Source organism: Magallana gigas, chromosome 1 (genome assembly GCF_963853765.1).
Source record: "Magallana gigas chromosome 1, xbMagGiga1.1, whole genome shotgun sequence".
NCBI classification, from domain to species: domain Eukaryota; kingdom Metazoa; phylum Mollusca; class Bivalvia; order Ostreida; family Ostreidae; genus Magallana; species Magallana gigas.
Window position 1 is genome coordinate 18,517,249 of NC_088853.1, and position 15,862 is coordinate 18,533,110.

The 15,862-nt window shown below is 33.9% G+C and overlaps 1 long non-coding RNA gene across 2 annotated transcripts; it reads right to left on the reverse strand.

Moving 5' to 3' along the window:
- Window positions 1-554: 554 nt before the first annotated feature.
- Window positions 555-12,278, reverse strand: LOC105317483 (uncharacterized). Of its 2 annotated transcripts, none has more exons than XR_010714021.1 (3): window positions 12,207-12,278; window positions 9,135-9,951; window positions 555-710 (listed from the first exon to the last, which is right to left on the reverse strand). It is a non-coding gene; the product is annotated as an uncharacterized lncRNA (long non-coding RNA). The 2 variants fall into 2 exon arrangements; XR_010714019.1 differs by lacking the exon at window positions 12,207-12,278 and adding an exon at window positions 11,261-11,914.
- Window positions 12,279-15,862: the final 3,584 nt, after the last annotated feature.

Here is a 15,862-nt window from a genome sequence, read left to right on the forward strand (position 1 = left end):
TTTTTTTGTAGTCAAAATTGATATTAGTTTTGTTTAAATTCCGTTTTAGTGTAATTTGATTTTTCCATAAATGTCGGATATCATATAAAATGTCAACCCATGCACACACGGGTCAAAGTCTAGTATGGCAAAAAAATGCTGGCATGTACATGTACATCACATTAGGCCATTCTTTAAAAAATGTTTGTTTCGAATTGCCACCTGAAGGTTTCTTGACCCAGAAGAAAGGGAGGAGATTTTTTTTTTTTTTTTCAAACTTGAAGTTTAATTTATAAAAATTACGTAAAAAATAAAAATTTATATATAAAAAAAAATCTTTTTTTTCGCTGAATCAGATAAAATTTTACCAGCTGGGAGTATTTCAATTAGGTGGGAGGCATTTCAAAACAAGTAATAATCTATTTTGGATTTTAGTATGATGAATCATAAGATTTTAGGCACGTCATTTACTTTGAACGATGAAAGAGCCATTTCCAAGTATAATACATTATTACTTATTATATAATTTTACTCACCTTAGAGTTTGTCAAATTTATGTTTTTTGTGAACCTTATACATACCTTTCATTGTGTGTTAAACATGAGTCCTGGATCTTGATATCAATTTATGCTGTGATCATCAAAGTATGAGGCTGTCTCCCTCGGCAAATGATGAGATTGGACTGACAGTGAGATCCGAGTATTCTTAGATGAACTGACTGCTTTTGATGACTGTAACAAATTAAATACATGTAAAATTTGAATGAAAATGTTTTGTTGTTATGTATTCAAAGCCAATATGAGCAAATTGGATCACATTTTTTAATAAGGGTGGATGCTATCCAGATTTCATGTAATAACTAAAATATGCAGTTAATATATGGAATAAAACTTTTACCCTCCCCCCCCAGCATAAACTGGTAAGAAGTGCCACCATCTTTTGCTACATAAATCATTCACATGTTAACAAATGCCTAATTTTGGGAACAGCATAACAGCTTATTTGTAGTCTCTCTAGTGTGAAACATCATCACATTTACAGTTGAACTTCGATATCTCAAACACTGATATCTCAAATACAATAGAGATTTCGAAGATCAAAACTTAAGCTGATGAGTCAACCATCTCTTATCTCTGAACCCCTGCAGTTAATAAAAGGGATAAAACTTTAACCCCCCCCCCCCCCAACTTGGCAGAGCATAAACTGATAGCAGGAACCTCCATTTTTTGCTACGTAAATCCTTCACATATAAACAAATGCCCAATTTTTGGAAACAGCATATCAACTAATCGGTAGTCTTTCTAGTGTGAAACATCATCAGCAATTAGTTAAGAAATTGGAACTTACATTCAGAAAAGCCTCAATTTAAATCATGATTGCCAAAATTTAAGAGTCAGAGTACATTCTTGTGAATTCAAACCAAATTATGTACCACATAACAAGGGAAAAGAGGTTACCAGCTAGCTGACATACCTGTCAGATACAAAAGGTTGTCTTCTGAAATGACCAAACTGGTCATCATTCCCCCCCCCATCTGCATCCGAGAGAAAGGAAATGGTCCTGCGGCCAGAGAAATACCATCTCTTTAGATCAAGGCAAGATGTCTCTAAAAGTGAAATGGGAAGTCATCTAGACCAAAAACTGAAGCAGTCATTCATATTTTCTAAACTAGGATAAAAACAATTTAACACTAGATCTGTTTTTGTCTTCAACAAAAAGACAGAATGCTTTTCGACTTGTACTACAGTTCCACAAATTTGAAGGGAAATATGGATGTTAAAATTTTAATCTAATGTCAATTGAATGAATGTGATGTGACGCAATAGAATACTTTTTCCACAATGTAAACACGGCGGATCTAAGCCACGCGGGCGCGGTTATAGAGGATTGAGATTCATAGTGAATGGATAGGTGTTACATGACTGGTTAAAATGACAGCATTTTATTTAAGAAAAAAATCAGTGCTGCATGAAAACAATGTGGCCGGATAGCTTTGGCTAAAAAATAAACACGCCAGGTCAAATTCTTTACCGTGCATTTGTGGATTACAGGAACGGAAAAGTCTAAAATGAATTCAGGTCAGTCATTTATTTCAGCCAAGTCGGCTAAGAAAAAAAAAAAACCAAGCTGAGAGAAAATGTAAACAAAATTCAAATAAAATTGGGGTCAAGAAAGATAGAGTTATCCTTCCTAGAACTTCACAAAGCAATGTCATAGGTTGCTGATAGAAATGCAAACACAGATTTTTATTGTAAGTTGAGCATGAATTTATTAGATACAAATATCGAAGTGTTGAATTTTCGTTTCTCGGGATGATGGTTTGATGCCGCTGGAGTTGATTATTTTCTTCAATAGCTACGGTACCATTTCGTTTTAAATTTAGCAGACATTTAGATTAAGGTGTAAGTAACAATCCTTCAAAGTTCCGTTTAGTTCTTAAAAAATTTACTGGTCAGGAGCTGGAATATTTATTCAGAGGCATGGTCCAAAATGTGGTCTGGATCGACGCAGCAGAGTGTCAGACTTTGTAACACTTTGTTGGTTGTGATTTCGATTAGAAATGATGGATTTCAAAGTCAATCATCACATGTCAAGGTAATATAGGGATTCAACCAATATAGAGAAAGGGGGAGGGGCTTTAAGTTCACCGAATTGTACGTATTAATGAAACTGATATACTGGTATAGGTATGTTGCACATTCTTATAACATAGTCAGGGCTCGACATTAACGCTTGTCCGCTTGTCCGGTACCAGTTAAAAAAATATGCGGACAAGTGAATATTGCTGGCCACTTGTCCGACTGGACAAGTGCATTTTTTATATTAAGAAGTCTCCAACATTTAAAAAAGAAAAGAAAGTTTTGTGATAAGTTTATCCGTAGTCTCGTTATAAGTTTATCAATTAGTTATTTTGAATTTCGATCCCGACATCAAATTGCAATGCAATTGAGTTACTCTTGATCAGGATTGAAGTTTACTAATTTCAAACAACTGTCAAGGTGTGGATCTTAGTTCTTACAAAGTACCAAACACATATGTTAAGAAAAAGAAAGGAAGAAAAGGTAGCAAAGATAAAGGATTATGGAAAGAAATGTAACTTATTTTAGGTTTCATTCATCATTGATAGACTATGATGACTTTCCATGTTTAGTTTAAAAAACAGCTGAGAAATCAATATAACAGTTACATGTATTTTTAAACCTGATGCTAAATTTAAGATGTCTTGTAATTTGCCATGACAAAGCTACAGCTGACAAATCATGTTTAATGTTATATAGAACAAATACATGTAGGCCTACATAATTATAGGAAAGACACTTTAAGTTTCCATTTAAAAAGTCAGGTTATTAATTATAGCTAGAGTATTAATCAATAAATGATTTTATTTTAGTAATAGAGTACTGTAGTTTTCAAATTGACAATATTTGATCTTTAATATTGAAAATTTTTCGGACAAGTGAAGTTGAAGTTCGGACAAGTAAATGTTTTGGTCACTTGTCCGAATGGACAAGTAGGAAAAAAAGTTAATGTAGAGCCCTGATAGTAGTTCTAAGAGGTCAAAGGTCAAGGTCAAAAGGTAAAGGTCAAAGTCGTTCAAAATAACTCTTCAGGAGTGGTTTTAGATTTTCTGACAGTGAATAGTCATTTTTAGGCCGTATAAACCCAGTTTAGAAGTCAAAAAGTGGCCCCTCGGACCACAATTTTTAAAAAAGAACTTTTTGTTTCTAACTTCAATTTGAAAAGATTTTTATAATCGGATGAATTATAGAAAAGTTAGGGTGAATTAACCATGCATCGGACACATACCTTGGATCGGACAACTTTGTTTATAACTATACAAATAAATGTGCATGCGCTCATGTGTTGTTTCGTATATTCTTGAATTAGAAAAAATGAACTTTATCATTGTTAAGAATTTGACAGTCACATTGTCAAAGAAATAGCAATATAGGCATCGTAAAATGACATCAAATACGCCATTATTGAAAATTAAGTTACGAAAATTTTACACTAAAGCATTATTTGAATGTTGTGCGTTTGATTGTGAATTAGTGAAAATGCACTCTCTGCGTAAAAAAATTAGAAAGAAGTAAGTTTTGAAACAAAATTTGATTAAAATAAGTCCAAGAAATTTGAACAATTAATGTCAAGGTCATTATTGCACCATATGTTCATTTCACCATGGATCGGACACAAATTAACCATGCATCGGACAGTTTTCACTGCATGATTTCTTCTAATAATATGGAGCTTATGTGCCCATTCCTTTAACTGGGCACTTTCTTTTTCTTTTCATTCCTTTTTACTTTAAATGTGAAGTAAAATAAAATTCTGAAAAATAATTGATACAACATTTTCCTCAGACCACTTAAAAATCGAGTTTTACATACACAGCCTTTGTAGTCCAAAGTTCCTGTAGGAGCTGGCACGATAAAGAACCCCTTTTGATAAATATTTCTTTAAACAGAAGCACTAGTCTAAATTCCTATATGTATATTTGAGGATTTACATTAAAAGAAATCTGAATAGCAATTGAATTAATTAATTTTCCCGAACCTTTGTATTTGTGCATTAAAACCAGAAAATGTTTTTATTTTTAATCTCTACTGTACTGCTGTAGTTGTCCGATGCTTGGTAAATATTGTCCGATCCATGGTGAAACAGTTCAACACTTTATTAATTTGCTATATTTTCTACATTTTTAACAATTTCACAATTTTTTCTCCAATAATTATGCAAGGGGAAAACCTGTAACTTTTAAAACAAGTTTTATTTGTATTTGGACGATATTTGATGCATGAACAAAGGGAAAAATCCATAGGTGTCCGATGCATGGTGAAATCACCCTACAGCTAAAGGGCTGTTTTGAACGTTGACCCCTGCAGAACCCCTATTTTTTCAAACTGCATACCCAAAAACTTTTCCGGTCTGCGCATTGTGTGTGTTATTATTCGAATGAAATTTTCTAATATTTGCTTGAAAACTTTTTGAGAAAACGAACGACGCGTGATTTTAGTTTAACACTGAAACTCCCATACTAGACAATTTTTCATTGACTCATTTAACTGGAAGTACTCAATATTTTTTAATGAAACTTGGAATATATGTTAATTACTTCAATGTCAGCAATGTGTAGGCGTCTTATAAAATTCTTACGGTTTTTTTTAAATTTTTTGTTTATCATCCCCCCTTTTTTCCAAGTTTGAGCACTAATATCTCAAAAAACGGTTAGATATAGAGAAATACCAACGCTTATGATTGTGTACAGTTAGACAAAATATATTTAATTCTTAAATTGGAATGCTCTAACTCAAACAATGATAAACATATTGTGTTTCAATGAATTGTTAGAATTACCTTGTCAAAACCGGAAGTGCCGGAACCGGAAGTCCAAAACCTTACATACGCGTGTCATTTATAAGTGCTATAAGACTATTGCATAAATGTTTTAATGTGTTTCTCCATTTTCAAAAAATCGCTGACGAAACTTTGTCGAGAAAAAGAATAATAATAAACATCAGAATAACAATAGGTCTTTTCGACCGAAAGTTGAAAAGCCCTAATTAGCTTTGGCCAATTGAACATCTTTATAATTTAGAGTTGGGTATTGCCAGTAAAAACCGTATTGTGATATACATGTATTGCAATATCATACTCTGAATATTGCGATTTATTGCAATGTATTGCAAATACATAAACTTTGATATTTTCATATATAAACTTATAAATGTAATCAAAATCCAGGGGTTTCAATTACTTTGCAATATTCTAATTAGGTTCTATAGCACATGAGTTTATATTTAACAAGGAAAGCGCTAAGCAAAGCATCCCTTACTGTAAATTCCTAAATTAACGCGAATTTACAGTAGTGACATGAATCATTATGTGGGAGATGCATTATTTAGGAATGATTTGTTGTAAGACAGGGCATACACTTAGCATATATGCCAATAACTTAGATCGGAGTATAAATGAAATATGACACAAGTATTCATCTTCTTAAAACTGGACTAGTTCCATTCAAAGTAATTGGGAAAATTTGTCCAAAATTTGATGTAAATCGGATGAATTTAATCTCTTGTCCCCTTAACAAGCAATGATATATCCCCTTCGCAACAACTTCCGTGAGAGGATTAACACATAACAACTATTTACTTATGAATTAATTTTACTAAAAAAAAACTGTAGAAATAAAGAAATATTTCCACGAGAATTTGCCTACAAATCACATAGTTGTTTCGTCAGCCATTTTAAATAAACAATGTTAATGCTATTCAAACCGTAACGACAAATTGCCCTTTTCCAAGAAAATACAACTTTTGACTTGAATGAAATGAAAAAAAAACACACGAGAAAATCAGGTAACGCTTAACATTTAAGTAATTCTTCATATTATCCTAATGTTTTCAATGATAACTTCAATTAGAGAGAAAAAATGAATAATACTAATAACCTGATCCTCTTCCGTATTCACACACGCCTACCATATACAAACATGGTTACTATCGTTAATTTACATCCGGTGCCTTGTCTATGTCAGGGCGAGTTTGGAACACTTTAGGCCAAAAAAAATTAATGATTTGTTTCTCAGGCACCGCCGCATCAGTAAAATTATCGCCGCATCAAACTTTTTTATCGTTATTTTTCCGGATTTTTCATATCTTATCATTATCGGTTTTCTCTATTATGGAATCAATGTAAACAAACGCTGAGAATAAAGCTTGTCTCTGTCAGTGAAAACGTTATTTTATCTGAAACATGTACCCAGTGACCAACATAGGGTGCTACTTGGGCTAAATACAAGTTTATGTAAATATAAGTACTCGCATTGTGGTCGGTAACTTCGCCAGAATTTCCTCAGAAAGTGAGGTTGAAGTTGCCCTGTATTCTGATTTCACGATCGTGAAAGCAATAAAGTGATAATTATCTAATTCAAAAGACATTTTCATAGCCTAAATTAACCCCTATTGTGATTAATAACTAGCGACTGTCTTATCTTAAGAGGTTATAAATACGGTTGATGCAACCACATACTGTGCACTGAAAATTACAACCGATGTTTATAACTTTAGGTGCTGATATTATAATTAGTTGGTAACTTGTAATTAGTTAATAACTTTGCCAAGTTAATGCTAAAATAATCATAAAACCGTTTGTCTACAGTTATCTTTAAAATTAAACAGATTCAACTAAATGACGGTTGTAATTGGGTCAAAGGGTTGGACTAATACCTCCAAAATACACTGAAACACATAGACTGGTTTTATTTGTCATTTAGCCAACACAATTACGAAACATTTCATCTACAAAATGTATGAATATACACCTAATAAATTAAATTTAAAAAATTTGATAAGATTTTAATTTTTTTAGGGGTTATTTTTATATTTAATTGACTTGCTTCCAATCCAATTTAAATTAAGGTTGAATCTTTGTTTACATGTACATGTATTATCATTAGCATTATGCCATTGTCAAAGAATGGAAGTCCACCTGATTTCTCAAACTTTTCCCTATCTTTCTGTGAGGGAAAATTTCAGAAGTGAAGTCTCCCTAAACTAAAGGACTATGTGTGGTATGGTCAAATATCTGCCCCCGATTTCAACCAATTTTTAAATAGTGTCGTATAAAAATGAAATCTTCACAAATCATTGTAAAGAGGATGCCTATAACTTTAATAATGTCATCATTGCTCACTCCCTGTTTATCTATGACGTCACCTAAATGACCTAATTCCCGCAAATTTGCAAACAAATGAAGATATTCTCATTTTTGCTCTATATTTTGCATTCGGAAGTATAGAGCGCAGGTCTGCTCAAGTGCGATTTTAACATATGTTTTTCTTCAGATAGTTATACACATTATACTAAAAAATGGTACTTGAGCAAGCCTGCGCTCGATGTTTCCCAGTCGAATAACCATCGGAAAACACCCATATTTTGCTAAAAAACATCAATTTATCAAAATAATGCAATCTTCATGACGTCATTTCTACATTATGACGTCACTCTGGTGATAACCTTTTACACCTTTATTTCCAATATGATTTTAACTATCTTTCACCTTATTTAAAAAGCTCATTCTAAAACTTTGATTTTGGGGGGCAAAAATTGCATAAAACCGCACTTAGTCCTTTGCCCTATGTTGGTCCCTGTTAACACTACCACTGAAATTTCTCTGTTATCTTCAGAAATTGAAGCCTCTGTGATATTGCCTAGAAGCAGGAATAAAGGACAATTCTATTGTTTGAGAATTTTTTGATGACTTATTTACTTTTCCTTGATTTCTGTCCTCAAGGCAATGAAGATTAAAAAGAATGCTTTATTTGATAAATTTTTATATGGCAAATTCAACTAGTGAAATGCCATAAGAAGTCCCCTATTTCAGTTCAGACTTGTGTTATTACTGTGGAGGGGAAAGATGGGCTGCAAAATGAAGCAGGGGCATAAACCATTTGTCATGTTTGTTCATCTGCAAAAACTCAACTTTTGAAAAGGAAACAGAGACAGTTTAAACTAACAAAAACAAATTTAAAGAAATTATTAAACTTTGCCAATGTATCAGCTTGATGATGAATAAAATATGGGTTACCGTCTCTGTAAATTTTGTCTTAAAAAAAAAAAAAAAAAAAAAATCCCTGCCTGCCTCATCAATATTTCAAAATTTTGGCCCGAGAAACTAATGCTTAATTTTTTTTGGCCTTAATTAGTTTGTATCAGCTCGGTTTTTTTAATTAATTTTTTTTCTTATAAATTCATATATATCGTAAAATACCGGTATTTGAATTTTATATCGCAATATATTGTCAGAAAGGATTAAAAACGCAATATACCGATATACCAGTAATATTGCACACCCCTACTTAATATACATTAAATCACTTTTATGTCAATTTATTAAATTCAACTCTGAACAGTGCATCAATTTTGTTAGGTTTAACATGTAATTACATGGAACACTATGATGATGGAGCGATGAAAAATGTATTTATAAAACCTGTATCAAAATAATTGGAATTGAAGCAGGACAAGTATTTTAACAGTATTCATAAAAAATCTACAAAATGTACATCTAGTCTAAGGGGAGTAACTCTAAAATCAATTTTTACCACCTTCACAAAACAGACATTCACATTTTTGGTGAACAGTACTTACAAATCTTGTAGAGCAGAGGAAGATTCCCACAGGCTTATTCATTTGGGCAGGACAGCTAAAATGTGGAACAAAGTCTTTTGAAGCAGACACCAGGCTGCATTGAATCCTAACCTGGGACTTGGCCAACGAGGAAAGGCGGGGGCTTACCACAAGAATGGGGCCGAGAAGTCCTTTATGTCCCTTCACTTCTGACAGACACAACCTCTTTACGGAAGTAGCGACCAATACACCTGGTAGAAAACTGGCAACCCTAAATAGGTCTCATAGGTCGGGATGAGTCAGACACCCATTGGTAACGATGAAATGAGGAAAATCCTCCTTTCCACAAACACCCCTGCTCCTTCCTGTAAGTCCATGCAAAAGACTTCAAGATAAAAGAAGATACCAATCTTTAATTTGCTGTAACTTTTTGAGTAATTTCCTCAGTCTGAAATATTGGGCGCAAAGCTGTGAGTGATGTAACAAAAATTCTTTGACAGTGGATTTTTTATCATATATCTAGGTTAAAACTTTGAAATACCCCACTTTTTTAGAGAATGAGAATTGCTCCATGCTTCCATCTCAAAGAGGTTGTCTCCAGCTGTTCTGGACAAAACTATCAAAAACAGCAACTCTCAGAAAGTCGAAAGCTATAACTGATAATTGTACTCTTCAGCAATCTTTCCCTCATAATGTCAATTTTACTTGCGACTTCTCAGGTAGGGCTCATAGCCTCATAGTGCTGCACTCTTCAAATAACGGTCCAGACGACTCCATCCGCAGCTTATGTGCAGGTGTGGGTGCTGCAATCCCCAGTGGAGAATTCGTAGACAAGTCTCTACAAGAAATTCAGAAAAATCAAGAAACTAGTATAAAGTATCAAAAGTTACCCTTGTACAGAACAAAAAGAATAATTATGAATAAAATTTTTTTTAGAGCAATACACTTTATAAAAAACAGCAAGAGGCAGTTAACAGAGACTGACAAATCTGATTGCCTGACGCCCAGGGGAAGTGATTTTTCCGATCGGGCAAGTAAGAAAATGGTACAGACTTGCCATATGTACTGAAAATGAAAGTACCCAATTTTGCCTAACATAATGCACACTTTTTTCCTAGAAAATTCTTTAAATCTAGGGGTGCTTAAATTATAGACCACTATAGGATTTTAACATGTTTTTTTTTTTTCCAGGTGCAGCACAGGCTAAAAAATCTACTACTGTTCTTCAGTACCACTGTTCTTGTGTTTACTTATCCGAATATCGTTTATGTTTAATACTAATTCAAACTTTGTTAGAGCTTTAAATTGCAAAAACTGTTTTTATTATAATCTGTTAATAGATAAATACTTATAAAATGACTAATTAACAGCAATTTCAGCTGTTTATTTTATGTTCAACTTCTTTGAGCTGTGTTCACCGTCTCCATGTACGCTGCTATAAGTGATGATAAAAATAGATGTGTGCCGGTTATCACTCGCTATTCTTATTCATAGCCTAGAACTTTTGAAAATTAAAAATATTAGGCCTAATATGATTAGATAATTAATTAATTAAAATTAAACAACTCACTGAAGATTCATTTCACCTTTATTTTCAACACCTCTGTGGCCTTATTGAAACCATGGTTGTGAACACTTGTGCCCTTGTCACCTATTATCTCTGACATTCACCCAAGGTGAAAGAAATTATCAAAACACTCAAAACTGTTAATAAAATGTTTGACAACAAATCCAACTAATTATCATTATGTTAAGTTTTGATTTTTAACACACTCTCAAGAAAACCAAGAGGAAGAGATGTTAAAAGAAAACTATATATATATTATATGAAGAGTATTAAAAGTGGAAAAATCTTAAATAATGGCCAAAAACATTATACGTTATGTGTATATATATATTGTTTATTTTTAATCACAATAAGGAATTTGGTAGGGCTAGTAGATATTGAGGTAAGGCAAGTAAATTTTGCCTAGCCACTTGCCCGAGGGCAAGTGCTTAAAAAATGTATTTGTCAGCCCCTGAAGTTAAGTACCAGAAAAACATGATGCTTTTTGAGGCATGAGCCCGAAGCAAAATGATTAAGAATTCTGAGAATAGTCAAAACAAGTATAAATTGTAATGCAGCAATATATTAACTACATAATTACACAGAAGAATGCAGTGGGGATGGTGGGTCCCGCAACAAATCCCCTGGGCTTTACAGTGGATCCTCTCCTGGTTGATCTCATGTGTTTTCAGGACGAGTAGGGCTGGGTTGATGCAGAGCTTTTTATGCCACAGGTGGCCGACCTCCAGGTCCACTCAGAAACTGTGACTGGGTCAAGCGCGTTTGTGCCCTAAAGCAACCCGGTGAACTCGCTCAAACTCTGTCCCCTCCTCTGGCCATCTCACCCTCTTCAACCCATACCCACTGGTAGTAAACATACATATATATACTAATTAAATGTTCATGTCTGTCCTAGCTCTTTCAATCATCGAACCCTTTCCCTCTTGTACATGTTTATTGAATGTTTTATGTACATTGGATGTTGTATGTACAATCTTCATGTTGCCCCTTGAGGGTCCTTAATTGGTATATGAAGAAAAATTGGTAGTGGTGGCACCTTTGTCCAAAACTTGCGCACTTTTTGTGTGCGCCGTAACTTGGAGGGTTTTTTTTTTTTTTTTTTTTTTACTATGGGAGGCACAGTAGCTCCCAGATCGTCCATCCGATTTTTTCCTCAGTATTTTCAGACCGGGAGCTACATATGAGACCGGCAGCTACTATGCTCCCTGCTCTGGCGTCGGAAGCAAATTGAAAGTGGGGGGGGGGGCTAGACTGATCCTCAGAAATATTGGGAGAAAAAAAACAAATTCCCAAAATCATGAAAATCCTAATCCATGGGAAGGGGGGGGGGGGGGACTATACTTCCAAAACAAAAAAAAGTCCCGCGGTTCCGACGCCTATCCCATGACTGTTAATCACTCTGCATATCACTCAGATTGCAAGTACAGTTTGACGGGCTATCGATGTATGGCACATTCGAAATACCGGTCCCGTAGGTGTGATGCAATAATGCTAGTCAAATACGAGCAAATTTCACAACTACCAACCTCGTGAATCTCGAAGTCTTGAGTTGAGCGCCCATAACTATAATTTATATTCGCGCTGTCTGACGTCACTCCAAAGTTAACTCGTACGTATAGTTAGTCCACAAACACCACAAATAAACACACAAACACAAGAAATCATATTGACGCAAGCGTCAAATGGGCTGCAAAAATTATAATTGTTGTATGAATCACCATTGGTTGTCTACATAAAAAACACACCACAAAGAAAATAACGAGATGGTTGTACAAATTTTAATGGTAGATTTTAATTTTAATTACCTTGATTACATGTACTATATTTTCAGCAACTCGTTTGAATTTTAACATTTTACTATTATTAGTAAGAACAGAGTTCGATAATTTTTTCCTAAATGGAATTATAAATCTTATCTATATTAACAGTTTATAAACTTAAGATAATTATTGTTATTTCAAAAGAATTAAAAAAATAAATCAGGTTAGCTCAAATGTTCAGGTCCATACAAATTTTCGGTTTTTTCATATTTTTTGCCTAAAAAAAATTATATGGATGTCATTTCATGATAATTTTCTACAACAAAGCACATGGTAATATAATAAATTCACACACAAAGTCATTTTATGTGACGCAGCACATAGAAATTCAAATACATCATTTATATAAAAAAAAGAAAAAAAGAAAATAGATTACTACACGTGACCAGGCCCCTATTTAAATAAATATTAATGAATCTTACATAGATAAATTGATATTAACTAGGCTTAATAAATGCTAAAAAAAACAAAACACTGTACTAAATTTAAATTTCCACTTCCTGTTCAGTAGCTAGGCCATTTTCAAGCTCTCGAAAGTAAACTTGTTTAAAGTAAAAAATGGAAAATCATTAGACCTAAAAATTCCAAAGGTCATCTACCTCGCTGTCATGGCTAACATATGTTTTCAATCATTTCTTTTAATAGACCAATCCACACTTTACAAAAGTTATGTCCCTTGGCCGCCATCTTTGGGGAAAAACCCATATATTTCTCACAGTAGCCTTTGTAGTTTAGAGGGCTGTAACTTCGTCATTAGACATTAGAAATCCGTTTCTGCTGTGAATTTTATTGCCCCAAATTGGGGCAACCCACACATCGAAGGAATAAATTAAATTCCAAGAGATTTCTTCACAGGACGCCCAAATACTTGGTTGCATAAAGAAGAGAAAAGTTGTTTTTTCCCTTTTGACCTTTGGGTTGACCCCGCAAAGGGGAACAACTTTTGTAAAGTGTGGATTGGACTATCTTATATAATTTATGTAATATATGATTAAATAAGTAAGTAAAGATGGTAAAAGGATACCACACCAATTTCATCGTAATGCAGAATTGGTGTCATTAAGATTTTGAATTTCATTGCTATTTTAATTAATTAACAAAGTGTCGATATCAACTATAACCTACATGTATATTATAATTATTATATATTATCTAAAATTAAATGTTTAACTCAGCATATACATGTACTATAGAGGCACATATTTTCGTTGGGTTAAAATTTCGTTGTTTTTTTTATAACCAAATAAAATTTCGTCATATCGTAATCTCAAAAAATGTAGTAGGCCATAAATATTAATGAGTTCGCAAAATGGCCGACGTTTACTTAATTAGGTCTCGTCATCACCTGAATGTTTTGGACCAATTATTTCTAACAACAAAGTAAAAAATGACTAAACAGACATATATAGCCTAATACTCTGTATTAAATCCTTGGGAGTGAAGTAATCATAGAATTTTATTGGTTTAGCGATGTACAGGCTTTGTATTGAATAAAAAGGGACACTACTTGAAATGTAAACAACAACTCTTCCTAGGTCACGAAAAATTCGGGTTTCATTTTTTGACCTTTGTACCTGTGTAATCAATACTTTTGCTATGGTTTAATGATATTAATGTCTGAACATTATGTATGCCCAAAATTGTGTTGATATTGTGTTCCTTTACGATCTATTAAATTGGACATAGAATTTGTAAAGTGACAAACAACGACTGATGAGAAGCGGTCTGATTACGGTTTTATTCAACAAATAGACACTAATCTCATTGGCGGATCCAGGGGGGGGGGGGGTTCCGGGGGTCGGAACCCCCCCTTTCTCTGGGACATATAAATTTTTTTGAAAACTGTTAATGCCTATTTAAAGGCAGTTGTCCCCATTTATAATATAAATACTGTATTTATTTCAAATAAATGCTTTTAAAATTGCTGATTTAAAGAATTGTTTACAACGCACCGTAATTTACATGTACGTGTACATGTATTTCTTATATGAAAAATCCTAACGATTTTTTTTTCCGAAAAAGGTACTCCCCATCAGCATCTGGTGCTCACATCTGTGAGTAAACATGTGGAAATTTTTTTAAAAAATTAACTAAGCAGTGTCGCTAATTTATAATTTAACGCGCGTTATTCAATTTGTCTGCTCACCTGACGGCAGTTATTGACACGACGACGTCAAAAATAAATCATTCAATGCTATAATAAAAATGCACAACTTTTCAAAACTTTCCTGAATAAGATCGCATCTGTACTAGTGCCGGGTGATGTGGCGCACCCATTATACAGAGGTCACATCATGTACCCTGGGACGACTATTGCTTGTACAATTGTATTTCACATGTTCCATCTATTCAGCAGATAACCTATCCCCATTTTTTGTCATATCCTATCATTTAGACCTTTATTTAAGAAGGCAACCGATAGAAATCAAAGTCAATAAATAGTTCAGAATTTAAACATCAAAGACCTAAAAAAATTTTACCAAAAATTCACTTTTATAATAGCTTGTCGTAATAAGTCTGAATTATTTTTGGTTTCTTAGTGTTTCTAGCATAGACGCACGTTCTCATTGCTGGAGACTTGGATTTTTTTAAGGCTGGAAATTATGCAAATCTTCCTTACCCAAACCAAAACGCTCAATAATGCAGTGCACTCTGATATTAAAATAAATGTGAAATAGATATTGATGAGATAAATGTTCATTAAATTTACGCACGGAAAACGTTCAAAAGGCCTTGTTTATTGACAAATAATGTATTTTGCACGTATTGATTTTCATCAATTGGAACCCCCCCTTTTCAAAATTGCTGGATCCGCCTCTGAATCTTGCAGTAAATCAAGCTTTCCGGTTTATAAAAGCATGTTTTCTGTTATTTCTTGGGACTCTAAAACCGCATTCGGTCATCTAGCGGTGCCCTTTTTCAACAACTTTTACTTCGAGTTACGATTTTAGCATTACTCCAGTCTTTAGTATTTTAAAACTTTACCTCACCGTTTTTGCTGTATATTCCAATCATCCTTCCAGTTTAAGACATTAAAAAATCCTACATCTGACATCTGTATGACGATTTGTTTCTGTCTTCCCCTTTTTTTTCCGGTTGGGTGCCATGCTGGTTTGCAGACGATAATTGTTTACCAAAGGGGGATAACTCAAAAAATAACATCGGCGAAAGCAGTAAAAAGGTCGGAGAATCACCGGACGATTTTTTGATTCTGGTTATCGTAGAAAATAGGCTTTATTTTCTTTTTAAATCTACCTTACAGAAAAAAATATGTAACGGCAGCCATTTTGCGAACTCATTCAGGCACGTAGCATCAGGGGGGGGGGGGGGGGGCAGGGGGGGCCTGCCCCCCCCCCCCCCCC